We start from the raw sequence: 23337 nt of genomic DNA on the forward strand, positions 1-23337 counted from the left end.
GAAAAAAAGACTACCAGCTTTTCTTTCATTGTCCCAGAATCCATTAAGCCAATTGTTTCTACTCCCTCTCATGTGCTGTCTCTGATAGTTACTGATCCTCCACCTACAGTAACTGACCAAAACAAGAGATAGCTTTTTGAAAGATTGCAAGGTTTGCAATGAAATACTGACTTAGATATGCTTACCCTTCACATCTATTTCAGCTCTACCTAGGTAAGAACATACTAGAGTGAAGGAAAAACCTGTTTGGAGCACTTAAAAGCTCAGGAATATTGTTACCGTTTATAGAAGGCTTTGTAGTAGGATAAAGATTGATGTAAGATTTAGATAAGGTTCATGTCCATTTTCTTTTGTTTGATCACAACATTTATATGCATGTTAGTTATAATTGTTGCAGTCTGTCAGTTCACAGTGTCTTTTAACTCTTTTTTGCTTGTCATTCTCCTTAAAGTGAAAAGAACATTGAAGTATTGTGCTTTCATATTAACTGTCTTTACAGCTGCCCTTCTAAAGCTAAATACACTTAGATAAAAAATGCTAGTTATATCTCATTTTGATAGAAGTCCTCTGAAATATTTGAGTATTTGTTCTACTCACTTCATCCTAGTCTGAGTTCAAAGGATCACAAATATTGGATCAAGCCCATTTTGCTTTAAGCTATATGTGGGACCTTTATGGCAGTGTCCCTTCTGTCAGGCTAAAGTGAATAAACGCTAACAGGAAAAATGGACATTTTTGTCTGCCATAAGAAATTAGCAGACAGCCAATATTCCTAACACCAGAGTAATTTAAATCTATGTGCTTCCAGCCACGTTGCTTGTCTCATCAAGACCTTCAAGCAAATTTCAGAAATATGGCTTTATTAAAACCTACACATTTATAGACTACACACTTTCTATGTTGTCAGCTGGCTGACTGTACTGGAAAACATTACTGAATGCAGTTATACAGTGTTACATTGTATTTAGGCACAAGGCTCTGCCTTTGCCTTTTAACACCTGATAGATGCTTCAGGGTTGCAATACTTACCAGAAAATAAAGAAAAAAAGTCTAACCAGAGGATCCAGAATTAAAGACGTTTGGAGTCTTACATTTTGCCCATACAAATCCAAGAATGACAATCTGAGACAGGTTGACACAGTGCCTTTTAAAACATATGGCAGTTTGAACAGTCTGATTTCTGATATTAGAAAAAAAGACTTGAGTACCTAATCCAAGAAAAAGCTTCTGTTTATGAATTGCATGCCCAGCCTTCCACTGCCCAATCAATAAACAAGGCTTGCATTTTTCTGTTAATGTAACATTTCTCTACAAAAATCCCTGACAAATCTGTAGTCATTTAGCATTTACAAAGACAAGGATTTTCCTCAAGAACTGTATGAAGGTTTTCTCTGACTTGTATTTATGTATATAACTCTCTTAATTTGGCATCAAAAAAAGGTAGGAAACACTATTTACGTAAAAGGTGAACCTGTTATGATGACATTGAGATCAGGCACAAACTATTTCCTAAACCATACACTTAGGCATGTGTCTCTGTAATACAATGCAGTCCTGTCTAATATACTTCTATGGCTAACTCCAAGGCCATTGCTTTGTATATTGGAGTTACTCTAGTCAGAGTTTCTCATCAGCTTAATTAGCACTGCTGATAAACTAGGTCATCTATTTTGAAAAAAAAAATTAACCTCCAGCTTTTAAAGACTGCTTTTCAAGTAGCTATGTAAACTGAAATAGACATGGTGATGGGCTGTTTCAGACTCCTTCAAGTCTGTGTACATGTATGTGGACATAAAACTCAGTGTACACCGACACTCACTTTGAATATCACCCACATATGCCTACATGTCTACCGAGAATTTGATATTGTGCTATAAACATATATCAACATTCTGCAAGAGCTGTGTGATTGGAGATCCAGAAGTAAGAAATGTCCAACTTATGGATCACACACATTTGTTTTGGAGTGACATATATATTCACAAAGTTGCTAGGCATTTTTGAAGTTAATTTAAGTGCATTTGCTAGACATCCTTAGTTTTCCTTATTATTGTGCTAGTTTGAGGTAATTTGGAATAATTTAATGAGAGAAATTAGATTATAGGCTGTGAAAAGGGAACAGTAGTGATGTCTACTTCACTCATACGTTTTCTGAGATGCATGAAAACAAGGACACAAACATCGATAGGAGAGTCTCTATCAGTGGGACTCATTGTCTGTGTTTTCTCCCTGGGCTTCTGCTGTTCTGCTTGGATCTGTGTAAGCCAACTAATCATTCTGCTTCTAAGCCTCCTTTGCTTTCCTTCCAGCTCACCTTGCACATAAGGCAGATTCTGGGATAAGAGTAGGGGGTGGAAAGAAGATGGAAGGGTGATTGGGAGACCCTCCTGGGGACATCATTAGTAAAATGAAACAATTCCATCAATTTCATAGATATTTTCAGTTGTCTTTTCTCTGAAATTGTGTAACCTTCTCCATTGGTGAGGAGATCACCATAAATGAGCATGATTAGAAGTCAAACATTTACATGCCTATATTATGAAAGATTAAGTCTACCCTTAAGTATTGACAAATATTTCCATGTTGTGAGTGTCCCTCATAGAATCATAGGATGTTAGGGGTTGGAAGGGACCCAAAATGATCATCGAGTCCAACCCCCCTGCCGGAGCAGGACAATGCTATCTAACACAGATCACAGAGGAACACATCCAGACAGGCCTTGAAAGTTTCCACAGAAGGAAACTCCATGACCTCTCTGGGGAGCCTGTCCCAGCACTCTGTGACCCTTACAGTAAAGAAGTTCCCTCTTGTGTTGAGGCAAAACCTCTTTTGCTGCAACTTACACCCATTGCTCCTTGTCCCATCATAATTTATTTCCACAGAAGTTCTGATTTTGCTTTAAGAAAGAACAGCTTTCTTTATAAGTTCTGGAATCTGCCACTCCAGGTTGAAATTAAACTTCCTTATTCAGAGAGTTTTGTGTTTGATTTTACAAATTTTAAGTAGTAGTTCAATATAAATTACTGTTTCAAATATTTTAATTGTTCCCAAGGTTTTCAACGTATCTCATAAAGATCCTGAAAGAATTTTACTCAGTGACTTTCAACTGACATTTGACAGAAGTTTGTACTCTAGCTAGGTAAAAGTACAATTTGCTTACCTAATTTAGCTGACAGCTTAAGTTATGAAGTGTCTGGATGAAACTATCTAACAAAAAAGACTTTCCTTGGTCATAGTTTTTTTTTTCTCAATGATTTTCATTCTTATTTTATTTTGTTCTTTGAATTTGCTGGAATTTATTTTACTTCTCCTTTCTTCTCTTCATTCTTTATCTAAGGTACCTCGATTGAACTTGTCCTAGAACACTTTCCAGTTCAAGTGAAGAGCAGGCAGGCAGTATTATTAAAGCATGCAGTCGTTACTGTGCAATATACCTTTTATTCGTAAGAGCAGCTGCGGTGGTTTGAGGGGTTCTAGGTTATCCTAGGTTTCCTAAAAAAGCCACTACAGAGACCAGGATGTATCCCAGGGGGATGAACTGGATGGCCCCTGGGTATTGTAATCCACTGCCACAATCCTGCAGACACTTCAAAAGTAAGCAGCAAGGTCAATTCATTCTCTTTTCTCACTGCCTTTCCATCTCTCCTCATGGATCCTTACCTGGGTAACTATGCGACTATGTGAGCAGTGTCCTGCAGGCCACGGCCCTCAAGGCCACCATGAATTTCAGCCTGCCTGGGCCTAGTTGGGTGATGGGAGAAAATGAGCCCTGGGGTTTTGGTGGGTTTTGGATTTGGGGGAAGATTCTGAGGGAATTCTCAGGTATCCTGTATCTGCATTGAGTGTTAAGGATCCATCAATGCCGTATCTTTTCTGCACATTTTTAAAATACAATACTTTATGTATATTCATCTCCAGTGTTAGTCTGCCAAGCCCTTAAGCAAAAATCTATGGTAGAATCTGACATTGCATGCTGTGCGGAGCATGAGCTGTCTGCCGTCTTTAAGTAGAAGTCACCACACTGTAGCTGGAGTACAGATACCTTGCTCCTATCTTGCTCTCACATGTTCTTCTTTGGTTGCATAAGCTCCACCAAATATTTTCTGCAATTCTGTTAAAGAATCTTTCTTTCTGCCTGTCACTTTTGAGGATGCTTTTTGATTTGCCTCCTGATTCAGATAAACTCCCAGCTCCTCTTAGGAACCTATGAGGATGAGCAATTGCCACAGATTCCCTCCTGTCTCTGCCACTGTGCCTCTTGACCCTCCTGACATTTCTGTCAGTCATGCTGGTTATGCTAGTTTGAGGTAAACTGGAATATTTTCATGAGAGAAATTAGATTACATACTGTGAAAAGAAAACAATGGTGATGTCCGCTTCACTCGTAGGTTCACTGAGATGTATAAAAGAAAGAACAAAAACATAGATAAGACAGATAAGACAGCGTGTGAGTGTCTCTGTCATTGAGTCTGTGCTTCTCCCTGGGCTTCTTCTGTGTAACTAATCCTTCTTCTTCTAACCCCCCTTGCTGATCCTCCAAACTCACCTTGCATGTAAGGCATACTCTAAGATAAGGTAGAGGAGTGAAAAGGAGGTGGAAGGGTGGTTGGGAGCCCCTCCTGGGGGCTCTGATTTCTGGGAGAGGTACTTTTAACTTGTATATTTCTGTATATAGCTGCAAATATAGTAATATGTTGTAAATGCCTGCTTGTATATCACGCTAAGCTGTGAATATAAAGCTTCCTTCCTTGACTTCCGTCTGGGTGATTTCATAAGAGTGGGGGGGTAACTCCCAACCCATCACACTTGTTTAGCTGTCCTTTGAAAAGACACCATCTCCTTCAGCTTTTGGATGATTCTTCTCAGTACATAGATCGAAAGCCAGGACACATGAGCAGCCTTTGGAGGCTGCAGTTTTAACACAAGCCTAGGTGGTGTCCAGAGAGAGTACCTACACCCAGAAACCCAAAAGTATTGTACCATGAACCACATGCAGTAGGAACTGAAGAAGCTATTGTAGAGCATTTTTTGTTTGGTAGGGTCTATGTATTTCTCTCCTGCATAAAACCACAAAGACTTATTTGTTTTGTATAATGTTCTTCTTATTAAGCCCTACCAGCCTCAAAATGGCACACTTAGTTCTCATAAAAACAGAAGTTCTTGTGGATTTTCTGACCATTGGGCATCTGGTATAAGCCTAACAGCTAAAGTCTAGTGCGGGAACACCTCCTTTCTTCCCACTGCAAGCAAGGTGCAGATGAGGGAGGGGATCTTCTTTTGAAATCTGGTGGGAAGACCTGGAGAAAACAATTAAGTGGAGTATTTTTGTTAAAGTGCTTTTAAAAATGATAAGGCTTGTAGCAACATGTAGAACTGCTGACTAGTTAATTGTATGGATATTCCTTGGGTTACTTTTTGCTCTAAACACAGGTGATTACTTCCAACATCAGGATGCAAAGGCTACCACAGAGGAAAAAGAAAATAACCAGGAGAGCAAAAGTCTTCCATGGTGTAAGAGATGCCAGAAACTGCTGAAGGACCACCTGTCAGCTGAGAGGCCCTTCCCCATTAACAGAAGCATTAACAAAACCATGGGAGAGGTAAGCAGCAAAGAAGAAACAAAAGGTGTAGCCAGTTGGACGAGATGTAGAGTGAAGTAAAGCCAGAAGTGTGCAGGAGCAGCAGCCAAGGCAGCTCACAGGATGCTGAGAAATGAGTGAGATCCCAGAAGCAGCTAAAGCAGTGAGGCATCCAGCAGAACCATCAACAGGTTGGATTGGTGTAAATTAAACTTTGATGCCTAATGAGAGTTAAAATTTGAATAAGTGAATGAAAATTACTTAAGCAGATGAAAATCATCACAGTACTCAGAGGAAAAGACTTTGAGATTTTTTATAATTTGAGCACTGTTTTTACCTTAATGGATGAAGTTTTCAATCAGAGTTTTTACTTTGTTGGAGCTTTCTTCCTTTAATAAAAAATAATACTTGTAAATATTTTCAGTCATGTTTATGGTGCACTGAAAGAGTCACTGTATTTTCCCAGATTTGTTAATATGGACTTAACCAGTTGTTTCTGTTAATATCCCTTTATAAATCCTTTTCACTAGTTTTGTAATGTTTCACTCTTTTTTCATCAACATTTTACATTTAAATATAATGCATTTTCTCTTTATATGACAGGGCAGTCCCTGTAAAGACATCTTCATCAAAATAAGCTCTGCAAGTCAATCCTGGCTCTCTCACTCTTCCTCGCTTCTGAAATGAATTGTAACTCATTTCAAATCTGTCAGTAAAATCATTTAAGGTACATTTAGTTATATTTCATGTGACTGAGTTTTAACTGAGGTAATTTAAAATTCATTATTTAGGAAGACTCTAAAGTTGTGTAAATAGTCTATTGTAATGCATGAGTGATTGATTTATTCATAAATATGGCTTCTTTGAGGAATAAGGGTCAGTATATATCATCCAAAAGCTATTACACTGAACTTCACTGCCTCCTTTGGGTGCAGTTTGACAAAATAGGTTCCAGTGAGTTGATAGGTTGTGTAGTGTGTCTGTATCTAGAGGCATCAGTGGAGTCTTTGAAAGTATCATTTGTATGAGTGTAATGTAACCTGAAAATAACATTCAGCCACACGGTACTGGTGGATTACAAAACGTCCTGCCATTTTAGATGTCTGTTCAGCAGTCATCTGAAGACAAAGAGTGCAACTAAACATAACAGGAATCTATTATTTTATGGGCTTGTATAGAAACAATGTTCTGCATGCTAATTCAGGAAGGAAAGTGTTAAGTGCTTACTGTCTGTATAACTGTGCTTAGCAGTGAACCTTTACATCCAGTACAATTAATACTCCTTTGTGTTTCTTTGATCCAAGTCCTTTTGATTTTAACTCCTCTGATACAAATGCCTAGACAAATCTACAGTAAATGTAGTCTATTTTGAAGGACGTATGTTTCAGCTCTAAGTAGTATTAACAAGGACTGGCATTTGCAATATGGCCTATCCATCACTTCTAGGTTGTAAAATGCAGAGAATGACCTATCTCCTAAAAATTGAAGTCTCTAAGGAGATTTTTTTCTCTGCATCTCTAAGTACATAAGGCAGGTAGAAACAAAGCTACTGAGGGCTGATTTATACTTTTCATCTAGAGTTCATATTGACATGTTCACATGACTTAAAACTACTCAGACTTATAGCACTGACACTTCTCAGGACCTTTAAACAGCTCCGGAGAACCTTGTTTGATCCACAGAAGCTTATGGGAGCCTAGAGATCATCTAGGTTGCACAACTAGTAATCCTTTCTAAAGAAAATGCGTACTGCCTGACACACAGCAGTCTTTGAAATAGATGAAATCGATGTGGAAATAGAGAATGTGAAATAGAGAAGGCAACTGATACTAGTGACAGAAATTGTGTAAAAGAAAAAACTCAGATGTTTCATGGCAACAGCTTCTGAAGGACACAGCTCCACTTTTCAGCAAGTGAGGAATAAATACCACACTTGACTAAATCTTCCCCATCTCATGCAGGCTTTCCCTCAGTTTTTGTCATGTGTGAGCAAAATCTGGCACAGTAAAAATGGCATCCTCCTCCTATCAAGTAGGTTTGCTCCTGCAATGCCTGTGAATAAGCATCATCCAGGATGATTCAGAGAGTGAGGCCTCCTCCGGATAGGCACCAATTCTTCTTTGAATCAGAGATGGTATGATTTTTACTCACTGCTATAAATTGTCTTTGTTTGCATAGCCATGCGTCAGTTTTGCCTACATACCAAAATGTTATCTGCCTTCGGTTTCTTCAGAAAGGGAAGATGCATGCCTCAGCACAGAAGGATTGTTTATCCAGGGAGCACTCAGGTCAGGGTCTGTTCTGAAGGCACTTTCACTCCTGATGGGACTATTGTAAGTCTGTATCCTTTGAAAGAGTATGGAGGTTTATGATTTCAGAGTGTCTGAAGTAAGGATGTTGATGTACCTCAGAGACACACATAAGTGAAGAAAGTTCATAAAGGCTTTTTAGATGATTCAGGTTTGAGAAGGTGGTGATTAGAGGGACAGGACATCTATTCTAGTGTGGTCAATCACAATCTTATGACTCATCCATCTCACAATGCTCTGAACAGTCATAATGTGACCCATTGTCTCCACCAGCATGGAAGGCCTGGTCTCTGATATTAGGTGTATTTTTCTGAGAATTTAAAAAGTATTTTTTCTAAGCTTTCAGAAACCAGGAGTTTCTGTCTTTACATATGTTGTGCAATTGTGCACATCTGTTGGTTAGAGTGTTTCCATGTTCGGTGCTGCCAGAAAAGACCCAGCACTCAGTCTGAAGCTCTCATTTTGTATTGTCACATTTAAAATCAGAATAGGAATGCTTTCCAGGCTGGCTGTGTTAGAGTTTTGCAAAGTGTGAAGAGGAGATGAAATGTCAAGGGCAACCACATGCTGCATTTCTGTAATTATAATTTCTGATTTAGAGCAGATGGCTGTGAAGAAATTATTAGAAATAGCATTACGTGTTTGTGAATGAGAGAAAGAAAAAGATTGCTTGTTAGTAACACAGTCCTGCTTTCTGATTTTAAATACTAGTGTTCTGAAGCACTCCAAATTCATTCCTTCTCCCCACCCTGTGAGTTTGAATGGGGAGGGTAAGAAGGCAGGAAAACTGCTCTGTCCCCTCAGTGTACTCTTGGGGCAGAGATATGCTGGAAAAAAACCACCTGGGTGCTCAGCTCAGCAGTAGCCAAAACACTGCTGTGTTATCAACACTCAGCCACAGCAGACAAGGCACAGCACTGGAAAGATTCTTTTAGGAGAACTAACCCCATCTCAGTCCAAACCCACTACGCTTACAGAAAGTGCAGCAAAATTCAGAAAGCAACAGTAGAAGCCAGAAAAATAACTCAGCATCTCTCTCCATTCTGCTGCCATCCTACTGGAAGAGCTCAACACCCTCAAATCAGGAAAATGTAAACAGCAGCCAGAACAGGAAGGCTCTCAAGTTACAACCTGAACTTCAAGCCCCATGATACTTTGCTTCAGCCAGCATCTCGTTTTGAAGTGAGCACGATATGAGGATGGTGTGAATAGCAGCAGACACCACACAACCCATGACAAACCTTTATTCCAAGTAATGGACTAGATTAAAATCTAATGTAGACTGTTCAAAGATGAGGTAGCTAAACCCAGGTTAAATTAGGGTAAATGTTCAGAATCAGCTCTGGAACACGATTTTCACGTATGTGTTTGGTGTTAATACAAATTCTGCCTTCCACAAAGTGAATACAACCTCAATTTTATCATGTGTCTCTTCGATGGCACATTGTATAACTACTGCCAGTCAGAGTATGTAGTTTGACTGTTTTGTGGTGAGGCTCCTTGATAAAATTTGTATGGAAAAATTCTGGAGAGCAAAAAGCACTGGGTTGCACTCTCCATTTCTTAAACCCTGAAATACAAAACAGAGCACACAGGTGGCTACATAATTTTCTTTCATTACAGTGCATAATATATCAGCTAATAAACTTAATCAATTTTGTGAAACCAAATATTATTTAGTAAAAAATTGAAGATAACCTTCATTATATATATATACATACTACATATATTAACTATCTATATATAATATACATAAAAAAGCCAAGAGAACTTATACACTTATTTTATTTATTTTATTTTAATTTCTGTACTATCCACAGAGACATAGCCAGGTGGGAGTTGGTCTCTTCTCCCAGGTAACCAGCAATAGAACAAGGGGACACAGTCTCAAGTTGTGCTGGGGAAAGTATAGGCTGGATGTTAGGAGGAAGTTCTTGCCAGAGAGAGTGGTTTGCCATTGGAATGGGCTGCCCAGGGAGGTGGTGGAGGCACTGTCCCTGGAGGTGTTCAAGAAAAGACTGGATGAGGCACTTAGTGCCATGGTCTAGTTGATTGGATAGGGCTGGGTGCTAGGTTGGACTGGATGATCTTGAAGGTCTTTTCCAACCTGGTTGATTCTATGATTCATTAGTCTTTCTGTGAATCCCACACAGGAAATTGTGTTTTTAAACAATCATTTATAACACAAGAACTACCTCAAGATGTTTCCAAACTAAGCAACATACTTCTAGAAGATATAGTAGTATATTCTCCTTATTAGATTTTTGTGTTTGCAGAATTTCCTTCATTAAGTTTCCTGCTCTCTTACTTTTGGAAGGTGAGAAACAACAAGTACTGTATTTTCAGTGATTGTGTAATCATGTATCAGTAAAAAGTCAAAATGTGTAGACCCTATTGAACAACTAATAAAAGGAGATGCCCTGAATTTAAATAAGATCACATTTTATGAACTACCTATGGGAGAAATTTTTATAATTTAATTTGTAGCCATCTAAAATTAGGTATCTACACTCAATCAGTTGCCTAACTTCCTTTTATATTCCATCATGAGTTAGACACCTCCAGAGAGAGTGAGGATAAATCTGCCTTCACTTACTATGAAGATGGAATCTAAATTTAGAGTAGACATCCAACTTTCAGATTATTAAAATTAGATTAATTGAGTACTATTAAATGCTTTCAAAGGGGGCTACACATAGACTGAGGTGAGAGTTGCTGCAGGAAGGCAATTACAGTCCCCCTTCCTGTTAAACCTCTTAGCTTTCACACTTGACAGGTGGTTAGATGGATGAATCTCCTGTATTGCAAGAATAGAACCGTTGATTAGCAATAGTGTAATTCATCAAGACCATAGTTATTTCATAAGTTAATTCTGTAAGAAATTTACATAACAATTCATTAACAGTGGTAAAATGATCAAGTCTTTGAGGTCATTTTGTAAAACACAGTGTGTACGAAAAAGAAATAAATGAAAAAGACATTTGTCATGAAATCCATCAAAACATGCAGAAAAAATAAACAAAAGAAAGTCATCAAAAACACAATAAAAACAAAGCACACAATATAGCAACCAGATTCTCCTCAAGAATCTCCTCAAGATCAAACAGCCTCACATTTCTCACTCTTTCTACATGGCAGAGATATTCCAGTCCCATAAGCACCCTTCTAGCTCTCCATTGGACTCTCTCCAGCAGATCTCTGATTCTTTTGAATTGGGGAGCCCAAAACTGGACACAGTATTCCAGATGTGGTTTCCTCACCAGGGCAGAGTAGAGAGGGAGGAGACCCTCCCTAGGTCTGGTGGACACACTTTTCTTGATGCACTGCAGGATGCTGGTGGCCCTCTTGGACAGTCTTCAATGAACAGGGATTTGAGAAAAGTACTATTTTCTTCTGCCAAATTACTGTGAAACTTGTGGGTCATCATAACATATCCCAAATGACACCACTTATATCAGTTACCTTTCACAAGGAGATTCTTCTCTCAACATGACTTTGGATAGAGAAAATGGGCTGTCTGAACTTCAGGAAATCAGGGAGTTGTGGCAGCAGGTGGATGACTTTCTCCTTTTTCTGTAGATGCAGATGTGGGTAGATGTGAATGGCATGAGTAGGCCCTTAGTTTGTGGGTGTCCAGATTATTATCTTCTCTTTTGTATTGCTAAAGCTATTTAAATAGGATGGAAAATATGTGTTAGTGGAAGTCTTTCCTTCACTCCTCGCACTCATGAAACAAGAAGAATTCCTGATGTAACCAAGTGCCCTCCCACATGCACTGGCAGCCACCCACTCAAAGCAGATATATGTAACTAAAAAGAAGGGAGCAAGAACAGCAAAAAGGAAAAAAAATAGAAGCCAACCCTTCATAAAGAAGGAAAATAATGCATCCCTGAAAAGAGAGAGCACAAGTACTGTGACTGAAATATCTTCTGATATTCATTAAATGCTGATATAGTTGGGTTTTTTTTTTTAATTTCAGTTTGGGCTGTATCTTATCCATGCACTGGGATAACTTTTTAAAACACAGCAATTAAATTCTGACCATACACCTATATCCATTCTCTATACACCCTTCCCATCTTCAACCTACTCTCTTGTCATCATCTTGCAAACCATTCACACTTACCACCCATGTGAGTAATCATTGACAAAGATGCAGATCTTCATTGCTGGAAGAAAAGCTGCTGTTCTTTCTAGGATGCTGAGGCCAAAAGACAAGTTATCTTCTATCGGAAAAGAGGCTGTCCTGAAATCATTTACTGTTCTCAGTGTAGGACTGTGGGATTATCTACTAAGCATATATGTCTAACACTTTTGAATTAAGGGAATTAAAATGTGAACTGAAGACCAAATGAATGGAAAAAGTAACAAATATACAGAAACTTGTCTTACTAAAATTAGTTTCATGAATACCTAAACAAAATTCTATTTCTCTCTCTCTTCTTTTTTTTTTTCTGTCTAATTTATTTACATCTCAAGGTGTTTTTTAGAGTATGCAAATGTAATGTGTTCCACAAATCAAACCTGGCAGCTCATAATCACATCCTGCTGTATATGATTTGATATTCATAGACAATCATTGTCACTGACAAAAGTGTGTGTGTGGGAGAAGTGTCTATCATTCTGCTGTGCAAATTAATCAGTAAAAAAATGTGCATGAGCACTCTCTAAATAAAAGTATCAATAGATTTTTCCCTAAGGAAGACAAAAAATCCTTTTCCATTTGTTTCTTCCTGTCTCCCAATTGGACTCTTTCTTCAGTGTTTAGCTTAAGCCTTGATTTGTTTGATATTCCTTCCCCTGTCTTTTTTTAAACCAGTATATTTAAATATGAAAATATATACTAAATGCAGACTGTTTTAGAATATCATGATATTTATTCAACTGGGTTTCTAAAAGCATGTTCATCAAATTACATAAAAGACCTACAAAGAGACTTCTAAAATATTATTCTCTTTCTCATAAAGTTTCCATTTGGAGATTTGGGAATAAAGAAATTTCACTTTTTGGAAGTTGTTGTGATTTTATGGAATCTCTTCTGATCTTAGTCTAAATGTGGTATTTCCTCTTACCAGGTTGAAATATTTGCTTTGCAACTTCTAGGAAGGTTATTTGTTTTTTTCTCAGAACAAATAACAGCAAATAATTTATCAGATTTTTCTTAGTGATTCTAAAGTTCTATGAACTAAATCTTTTTTTTCTTAGTTGTCATATATTTGAGAGATCCACTTATCACAATTCTCTGGCTTTCTGCATTTTGTACAGGATTTCATGCGGTTTCTAACAGACTTCATGTGATCTATGGGTACGTCATACATCCATATGCTTTGGATAACATGTATGAGAACTATTTTGCAAATCTTTACAGAATATGTAAAAGTAAACACCAACATGGGGATGGGGAGGAAATTGAAAGGGAAGCATAGGAGAGTTTTTGTATTAATAATACTTTTAAGTAAGAAAGAGAATAATTTACAATCAACTGTATGGAGATCTATGTCATCTTCCTTGCCAGAACAAACCTTGCTCTTTCTATCCAGCACTCTTTCATCTAAAACTTGTGCCTACCATTTTATCTTAAGACTAAGGAGTGATACTTGATGGGGACATTCAATCACAGTCTCCAGTGATGTTGTACATCTTGAGAAGTAATTGATCATCTAGGAGGAAGCCCTTCACAGAGAGAGTGATTTGCCATTGGAATGGGCTGCCCAAGGAGATGATGGAGTTGATGTCCAAGGAAGTGTTCAAAAAAAGACTGAATGAGGCATTTAGTCTCATGGTCTAGTTGACTGTACAGGGCTGGGTGATAGGTTGGACTGGATGATCTTGGAGGTCTCTTCCAATCTGGTTGATTCTATGATTCTGTGATCTTAACTTCATAGAGATTCCTTTTCCAAAACAAAATGTGGTTATATTATACTTATTCAAATGTTTTATTCTGTGCTGAAGAAGTAAGCTTCCTTTTACAAACTAGGTCATGGATACTATTATGAAGTTCCACTCTAGTGTCCAATAATTAGTATATTCCAACCTATTGTATCCATCAACATTTAAGGCTTTCAGATTTGTCTTTGAAAGTAAGGCTAGCATATATGCTACAGCCTCTGTCTTTTGTTTTATTACAGTTTTTGCTTTATTAAACTGCTTCTATCTTGACCCATGAGGTTTTTTCCATCTTATTTTCTCCTCTTCCTGTCCTGCTGAGGAGAGTTATAGAGTGCTGGGTGGACATGTGACATTCCATCAAGGTCAATCCAACACAATGTGCTGCACATTGTGATCTTTCTGTTCTGAAAGGTTTGGCAGTGATTTAGATGTATTTTCTACATAGCTTATGAGTATCCTGATCAGTCCAAGAGCAAGTTTACCTTGTAACACACCTCCTTACAAATATATAAGGAAACCTAGAAAATAACAGAATTGGCTTTGTTTAGGATCATCTCAGGTAATTTACCTTCTTTTTTCTATGTCTTTTTTTAGGTTATCAAGATGCAATTGGACAAGATGCTAGATAATGTCATCTTGACATCCTTCCCTGTGCAAAGTTGGACCAGAAAATCTTTCAAGGTAAAATCACAGTATCACAGTATCAATAAGGTTGGAAGAGACCTCACAGATCATCAAGTCCAGCCTGTTACCACAGAGCTCAAGGCTAGACCATGGCACCAAGTGCCACATCCAATCCTGCCTTGAACAGCCCCAGGGACGGCGACTCCACTACCTCCCTGGGCAGCCCATTCCAGTGTCCAATGACTCTCTCAGTGAAGAACTTTCTCCTCACCTCGAGCCTAAATTTCCCCTGGCACAGCCTGAGGCTGTGTCCTCTCGTTCTGGGGCTGGCCACCTGAGAGAAGAGAGCAACCTCCCCCTGGCCACAACCACCCTTCAGGTAGTTGTAGACAGCAATAAGGTCACCCCTGAGCCTCCTCTTCTCCAGGCTAAACAATCCCAGATCCCTCAGCCTCTCCTCGTAGGGCTGTGCTCAAGGCCTCTCACCAGCCTCGTCGCCCTTCTCTGGACACGCTCAAGCATCTCAATGTCCTTCTTAGATTGAGGGGGCCAGAACTGAACACAGTACTCAAGGTGTGGTCTGACCAGTGCAGAGTGCAGGGGCAGAATGACCTCCCTGCTCCTGCTGGCCACACCATTCCTGATGCAGGCCAGGATGCCACTGGCTCTCTTGGCCACCTGGGCACACTGCTGGCTCATGTTCAGGCGGGTATCAATCAGCACTCCCAGATCCCTCTCTGTTTGGTTTCAAGGTCCCTTCCAACTTGAGCTGTTCTACGATTCTATGAAATTTCCCCACCTTTTACAATAGAAGATGAAACGAAAATCTAGAAACCATTGTGATCTTCACAGTCTATCTCTGTTTTGGTGGGTTTTGTTTGGGATTTCTGGGGGGGGGGGGGGGGGGAGAGTGTCTGTTTTTCTTTGTTTGTTTATTCGCTTTTTGTTGTTCAGTTTGCCTCAGATTTGTTTATCATTGTCTTTCTTTTTTCTTATTTCTCAAATATGTGGAAAGACCAAGCCCTTACATTTGGAGTGGTGTTTTTTTTTTTTTCTTTTCTTTTTTTTTTTTTTTCTACACACTGAAAATGCTCTCCCACTTTTGGAAAATTATTTCTGCTATCCCTGGGCATAGCACAATACACCTCAGAGTGCAATGAGTTAATCAGCAACATATTCTAAACATCTTTACTTCATATATTAAATTATATTGACTCCCTTATTTTTTCCCCTATTTGTGAGGGATTTTTGAGCTGTAGAGTATGCCCATGTGCTTCTCTTTCTTTATTAATAGATTCCTGGAAAGGCCCTGGAATGTCCACTATCCTAGAAAATAATTTGTCAGAAATGGAAGGGATATGATTAATTCTATTTTTTCAGAAACATAAAGGATATGACATTCTGACATCTTTCTGTTCAAGCCTGGATTCTAGTTCACTCCCCAACTACTAATTATACTCTTCTTTCTCCTCATGAATTTGTTGTCTCATTATTTCTATTTTATCTTTACATATTTCTTTATTCATTCTACATCAGGTCTTGCTGTGGATCCACGAACCAGTCTTTTTTTATTATGTCTTTCTTCCTATACAGATTCTCTTGCTTCTGAGATTAACTACTTCAATATGTCATTCTGCTGATTCTCCACCACTGCATCAGACCAAGTCTGAGGTTTTAATTTCTTTTCCACACAAGATTCTAGCTCGTAAAATGATTCATTTCCCAAAGATTTTAATTCATTCAATTATTTGTAGTTCTATGGTGTGTTGATGGGACATTTATATGAGGAAAGGCAGTAATACACAAAAAAGAACATAATAATAACTACACTTTTTCTGGCCTAAAAATGTAAAGAGTAGGTGGAATTGTTTTAACACCATAAAATAATTATAAATGGTTGTTATTGCAATAATCATTCTATGGCCACCTGGTATAAACCTAGTAATTCATAAACTATAATATAGGAGGCAATCCTTGATAAAAAAAAAAGGGAACACTTTTGGTATAAAGAAGAGATAAGTGATATAATCATAACTTGTTCATGGCTGGATGACACATTCATTGTCTAAAATTAAAGTTTCTTGCACTATAAAAATGAATTCTGCTGGCTCAGGAACATATGCATAAAATCTAGTTGGTTCCTGAAATTCTGAATTTCACACATGACAGTGCAGCAATGCTCATTAGCAGTTAATAGGTTCTAAATTTGGAATATGTAAATGTGTAAAGAGCAAAAGTGGCTTAATGAGGATGAAGATCCTTGCTGTCATTCTTTTTAGAAAAGTATTGGTAAAACACTGGGAACATCAGTGTTTTCATTTGGGTTTTTTTACTAAGTCAGAACTAATGATGGAGCACTTTTATACGAAGGAAAGTATGTATCCCTGAATAGTCAGTGCACTGCTCAAGCAAACATAATGGTCTTGTTAGAATTTGTTTGTAAAACAATGGCTCCGAAAACAAATGTGGCAGAGAGACAAATGTGCATACTACAGCCAATACTCAAGAAAATATAAAGCGTTTCCTCTGTATATTATAAGTAAGAATAGGAATTTTATTCTTTTGTAATGGAGCATGGGTGTGACTCTGAGAAACACCAATCAGTTGGAACTGTGTTAAATATGGATTCATTCCAGAAACACTCAAGTGCTGATATAAGCTGCAGAGTGCAGTCATCAAATCACAGTAAAGTTGACGGCTGTGAACCTAGGCTGTGATTTTAACAGTCAGGCAAAATATCTTTTCTATTAAATTCTGGTTCTTAAACCACATCCATCACTCTAGTCATTGATTCAATCCACCAAAATACTGGTTTTGATCACAAGATACTCCTTTGCAATCTAAAGAATTAAAATATCACTTAGAAGATCCATTTATTCAGGGATTCTTGGCACATGGAGGTTCTGGATGTGAATAAATGGCATGGAAAGAATTTAATGTGATGCGAGCTGGAAAGAACAGGACTGAGTTTTGGAAAAGGAAACAGATTGTAGAATTTAAAAACAAAAGGCAATAGGAATTGTTTTCTGTTTAGGCAAAGCATGTTTTGGCTGAGATAATATTTCCTAGCAGTTTTCTCCTAGTAGTGCTGATAGAAAGACTGGGACAAGAAAGTACTCCATTTTATGTCAGTTACATGTCATTTTTTCCACTTTGAAACACATGTTGTGTCTTATGTATGAACAAGTAATATTTGGCCTGTGTGATTTTCTTCCTGCATACTCTCAGGACAAACTTGCAGTCCTCCTAAGTTGCCGGCACCTTCTTCCAAAGACCGTAGACTCTTGCACTCTCTAAGGAGCAAACAAATCTCTCTATTCAACTGGGCCAGCCTTCTCTGCCGAGTCACAGTATCACAGTATCACAGTATCAACAAGGTTGGAAGAGACCTCATAGATCATCAAGTCCAACCTTTACCACAGAGCTCAAGGCTAGACCATGGCACCAAGTGCCACGTCCAACCTTGCCTTGAACAGCCCCAGGGACGGCGACTCCACCACCTCCCCAAGCAGCCCATTCCAGTGTCCAATGACTCTCTCAGTGAAGAACTTTCTCCTCACCTCGAGCCTAAATTTCCCCTGGTGTAATTTGAGGCTGTGTCCTCTCTTCTGGTGCTGGCCACCTGAGAGAAGAGAGCAACCTCTCTCTGGCCACAACCACCCCTCAGGTAGTTGTAGACAGCAATAAGGTCACCCCTGAGCCTCCTCTTCTCCAGGCTAAACAATCCCAGCTCCCTCAGCCTCTCCTCGTAGGGCTTGTGCTCAAGGCCTCTCACCAGCCTTGTCACCCTTCTCTGGACACGCTCAAGCATCTCAATGTCCTTCCTAAACTGGGGGGCCCAGAACTGAACACAGTACTCAAGGTGTGGTCTAACCAGTGCAGAGTACAGGGGCAGAATGACCTCCCTGCTCCTGCTGACCACACCATTCCTGATGCAGGCCAGGATGCCATTGGCTCTCTTGGCCACCTGGGCACACTGCTGACTCATGTTCAGGCAGGTATCAATCAGCACCCCCAGATCCCTCTCTGTCTGGCTGCTCTCCAGCCACTCCGACCCCAGCCTGTATCTCTGCATGGGGTTGTTGTGGCCAAAGTGCAGCACCCTGCACTTGGAGCTATTGAACCCCATCCCATTGGCCTCTGCCCATCTGTCCAGGCAGTCAAGGTCCCGCTGCAGAGCCCTTCTGCCCTCCAACCCAGCCACATCTGCCCCCAGGTTAGTGTCATCTGCAAACTTGCTGATGACTGACTCCATGCCCTCATCCAGATCATCTATGAAGACTTAAAAGAGGATGGGGCCCAGCACTGATCCCTGAGGGACACCACTAGTGACAGCCGCCAGCTGGATGTGGCACCATTCACCACCACTCTCTGGGTCCGGCCCTCCAGCCAGTTCCTAACCCAGCACAGAGTGTTGCCGTCCAAGCCATGGGCAGACAGCTTAGCCAGCAGTTTGCTGTGGGGGACAGTGTCAAAGGCCTTGCTGAAGTCCAGATAGACCACATCCACAGGCCTCCCCACATCCACCAAGCGGGTCACTTGATCATAGAAGGAGATCAGGTTGGAGAGGCAGGATCTGCCCTTCCTAAACCCATGCTGGCTGGACCTGAGCCCTTTGCCATCCCTCAGGTGCGCTCTTATCACCCCCAAGATAACCTGCTCCATCAGTTTCCCTGGCACTGAGGTCAGGCTGACAGGTCTGTAGTTCCCGGGTTCCTCCATCCGACCCTTCTTGTGGATGGGGACCACGTTGGCCATTTTCCAGTCTCCTGGGACCTCTCCAGTGAGCCAGGACTGATGGAAAATGATGGAGAGCAGCTTGGCCAGCTCAGCTGCCAGCTCTCTCAGCACCCTAGGATGGATCGGATCCCATCTGGTCCCACAGACTTGTGGGTATCCAGGTGGCTCAGCAGGTCCTGAACTAATTCCTCAGGAATTTCCAGGGGAACACACCACTCCCCGACCCCATCCCCCAGTTCAAGAGGCCACTTGCCCTGAACTCCTCCCTCCTTACTGTTGAAAACTGAGGCAAAGAAGGCATTCAGGACCTCAGCCTTTTCCTCATCATCAGTTATAGTGTTCCCCTCCTGGTCCAGTAAGCAGTGGAGGCTCTTCTTGCCCTTCTTTTTAGCATTGATAAATTTATAAAAGTGTTTTTTATTTTCCCTCACAGAGGTGGCAGCCTAAGTTCTAGCTGGGCCTTAGCCTCTCTAATTTTTCTCCTACGTAATCTGGCTACCTCCTTAAACACATCAGGAGAAGCCTTCCCCTCCTTCCAAAGGTGATACACCCTCTTTTTTCCCCCCCAATTCCTTCAGGAGCTCTTTGCTCATCCAGGCTGGTCGCCTTCCCCGCCGGCTCATCTTTCAGCACATGGGAACTGCCAGGCCCTGAGCCTTCAAGAGCTCCTGTTTAAAGTAGGTCCAACCATCCTGGACCCCTTTGTTCTCAAGGACTGCTGCCCAGAGGACTTTGGAAATAAGTTTCTTGAGCAAACTGAAGTTTGCCCTCCGGAAGTCCAAGGTGTAGGTTCTGTTATAGTTCCTCCCTATCTTTCAGCACATGGGGACAGTTTATTCCTCTAATTTTAACAGCTTCCTTTTGACTAGTGTCCAGCATTCATGAACTTTTTGGCTCATCAGGACTGCCTCCCAAGTTATTCTGTCCACCTGTTTCCAAAACAGGTCAAAGTCTACCCAGATTAAACTCAGTCAATCTGGAAATTAGAATGAAGCTTTATATTTACAGCTCAGCACAATATACAAGCAGATATTTACAATAGATACAGCTCTACATAGAAATATACAAGTTAAAAAGTAATACAGAAACACAACGGCCCTCCCAGAAACCAGAGTCTCCAGGAGGGGCTCCCAAACACACTTCTACCTCTTTTCCACCCCTCTACCTTATCCTAGAATTTGCCTTATGTGCAAGGTGAGATTGGAGGGTCGGATAGGGGGGTTAGAAAGCAGAGGGATTAGTTCCAAAGAAAGCAGGGTAGGGAGAAAAGTACAAGCACCAGCTGCAACAGAGAGCCACTGCCTTATCTATGTTTGGTGTTCTTGTTTTTATACATCTCAGCAAGCCTATGAGTGAAATAGACATCACCATTGTTTCCTTTTCACAGCCTACAGTCTAATTCTTCTTACCAAAATGTTCCAGCTAGTCTCAAACTAGCACAGCTAGTCAGGAACTCACTGTCATTTCCCACCATCTTCTGAGCCACTGCATTTAGACTGAGAATGGGAAGACAAGTAGCTCTCCACAACCTGAGCTCTGTTTGCCTCTTGGGGCTCTCTCACAGGAAACAGGGTGTGGCTCCAAGACTCTGTCTCTTCTTCACATTACCTGATGGTCCTCAACCTGCTTACCTCCTCTCAGATCTCCATCACTAAGTGAAGGAGGTCTTCTGCTTGAGCATACACCTTCAACAGGTGAACTCACTGCTCTGCTTCCGTCTGACTTTGGAGCAAGAGTGGGAGAAGAATATAAAATAAATGTATAAAATATAGAAATTAAAAAAAATATAAAATACAAAAATAAAAATCTTAATATAGGATTGCTTAGTCACTAAGGTACTGTGTCACACTGTTACTAGGGAGAGGACAGTTTCACAAGTAGGATGCTTTAAGAATAATCTGTATTTTCATAGCAGGGTAGGATGCTGATTTAGGTCAGACTGGTATAAAGTGAATCACTGCCAAATTTTTATCATGCCTCAGATACATCTGCTGACTTTTTAAGGCATTATCTGCACGAAAGATCCTGGGATGGCCTTCTCGTTAACTTTGGTTAGAGCTGATTTGATATAATGATTTATGGTCTCCTACACAAGTAAGCTATGATGTGTGATGGTCTAAAAGTTCTCTTCTGCTCCTCAGTAAAAGACTTAGAAAAATGTAAGCAGAATTCCTTTTCAAATCTGCTTTATCCAAAACTCCATCCTCTGTCTCTGTTCACTACACAGAAATCCTTATCCACATCACCTCATTCATCTGTTGCCATTATTTTGAAGTCCCCACAAAAATACCTCATGGAAATGCTGAACCCTGCTGGATATCAGCCTGTAACACTAAGGCACTCTGCGCTGCCCAGCTAGGTCTTAAAAAATTTGTAGGTTTGGAGTCAGAAGGAATCCTAGTGGCTGGATTTTGGTTACTTTACTTTTCAGAGATTCATAGATTGCATTGAGATGGAAGGGACCCTCAAAGGTCATCTTGTCCAGCTCCCTTGCAGTGCATCTTCAACTAGGTTGGGTTGCCCAAGGCCACATCAAGTCTGATCTCGAATGTCTTCAGAGGCAGTATCTCAACCACACCCCTGGGCAACATGGTCCAGTATTTTATCACACTCATTGTAAAGAACTTCCTCCTTACGTCCAACCTAAATTTGCTTCACTTTCCCTTCTAAACAGTCCTTCCCCAGCCTTTCTGTAGGTCCCCTTCATATATTGAAATGTAGCTATAAGGTCTCCTGGACCCTTTTCTTTTCCAGGCTGAACAGCCCCAATTCTTTCATAGCAGAGGTGCTCCAGCCCTCTGATGATCTTTCCTTGAGGAAGTTTTTCAGTGTTCTCCATTCTTTCTCATCTTCCATATTCCCTGATTTCTTTCTGCAGACCTGACCATTTCTTGGTCTTAACAAACTAGCTTCTGAAACTGTGTTCTCAGCACTCTGAGACTAATTAATTATCTGTTATACATACAATAAAATAATAATGCAATACAGTAACAATAAAACAGCTCAGTAGCTTTTCATTGATTGATGTGTGCTGCTATCTGGGAGTCCAGGGTTGGTAACAGCCAAAATACAAATACAATTCATTTTCTCTTCCTTTCCACGAGATTGTGAGACAGAAGAATATGATTTGTGTTGAGATAGGTAAATGTATAGGGGGAGCAGATGACAGGATGTGCCACATTCAATCGATTTCTGTTGCTAGCCATGAGAGTGTAAACAACCAAGGGAACATGTGCACCACCCAGGGGTTACTCAGGAGACAGGGGAGGTAGACCTCTGCCTTCATCCCATTGACTGCAGAAAGGGGGACAGGAAGAGCCTAGAAATTACACCACGCAGGTGCACAAATGCTCTGCCTCATTCAAGAACTGGTTTGCATAGTTCCAACAATTGTAATGCATAGTTCATAGAATTCATTGTTTATGTATTACTTAGTAATATAAAAGGTCAAGTGCAACCATTTTTGTCATGCAAGTTGGTGGGTGCAGACTCTCCTCTCATCCAGCACTGTTTGCCTATTATCTCACAAAATAAAACCTCAATATTTTCCTTTTTTTTTTTTTTTTTTTTTTTTTTTTAAGTAAGATTGGCTTATTAATAACAAGGTCTAAGAAAAATGAAGTTATATTGACTTAGGTGTACAAGTAATACGTGCTTGTGCTACACCAGTAATACAAGTAATACGTGCTTGACTGTGGTTAAGCCTTCCTTTTAAGAACCATACCAGGACTTGCTCTGAGTCACTCTGCAGAATCTAAAGCTCAAGTGAGCTAATATCAGTGAAATAGATGTCTGGAACTGGTTTTAGATAAGACAACAGGTAGTTGAAAAGGAAAAAGCAGTGGTTTAATGGTCAGCAAGTCAGGTATAGCTGCAGTTTTTCACTGTTAGATAATAGCCATGATGATCAGCAGAAGAAACAAAATATTATGTTGTGGCCAGCTGTAGACAGACACCACTTGCATCTCAAAGTGGTCATATGTGAGCCAGCTCAAATCCTGAATTTGCTTACCCACAGTATTCCATCTCTGGAGATGAACCAGCCAAAATGTCCTTCTACAGAACACTTGGATCTGACTGTGTCTTTTGAAGTAGACAAGATGTCTAGACTAGTTCTTTTTGCTTTGTGCAAAAACTACAGCAAACTAAGGCTATCTCTGGTTCAAATGACCCTCAGAAACACAAAGATTTAACAG

Source organism: Pogoniulus pusillus, chromosome 4 (assembly GCF_015220805.1).
Source record: "Pogoniulus pusillus isolate bPogPus1 chromosome 4, bPogPus1.pri, whole genome shotgun sequence".
NCBI classification, from domain to species: domain Eukaryota; kingdom Metazoa; phylum Chordata; class Aves; order Piciformes; family Lybiidae; genus Pogoniulus; species Pogoniulus pusillus.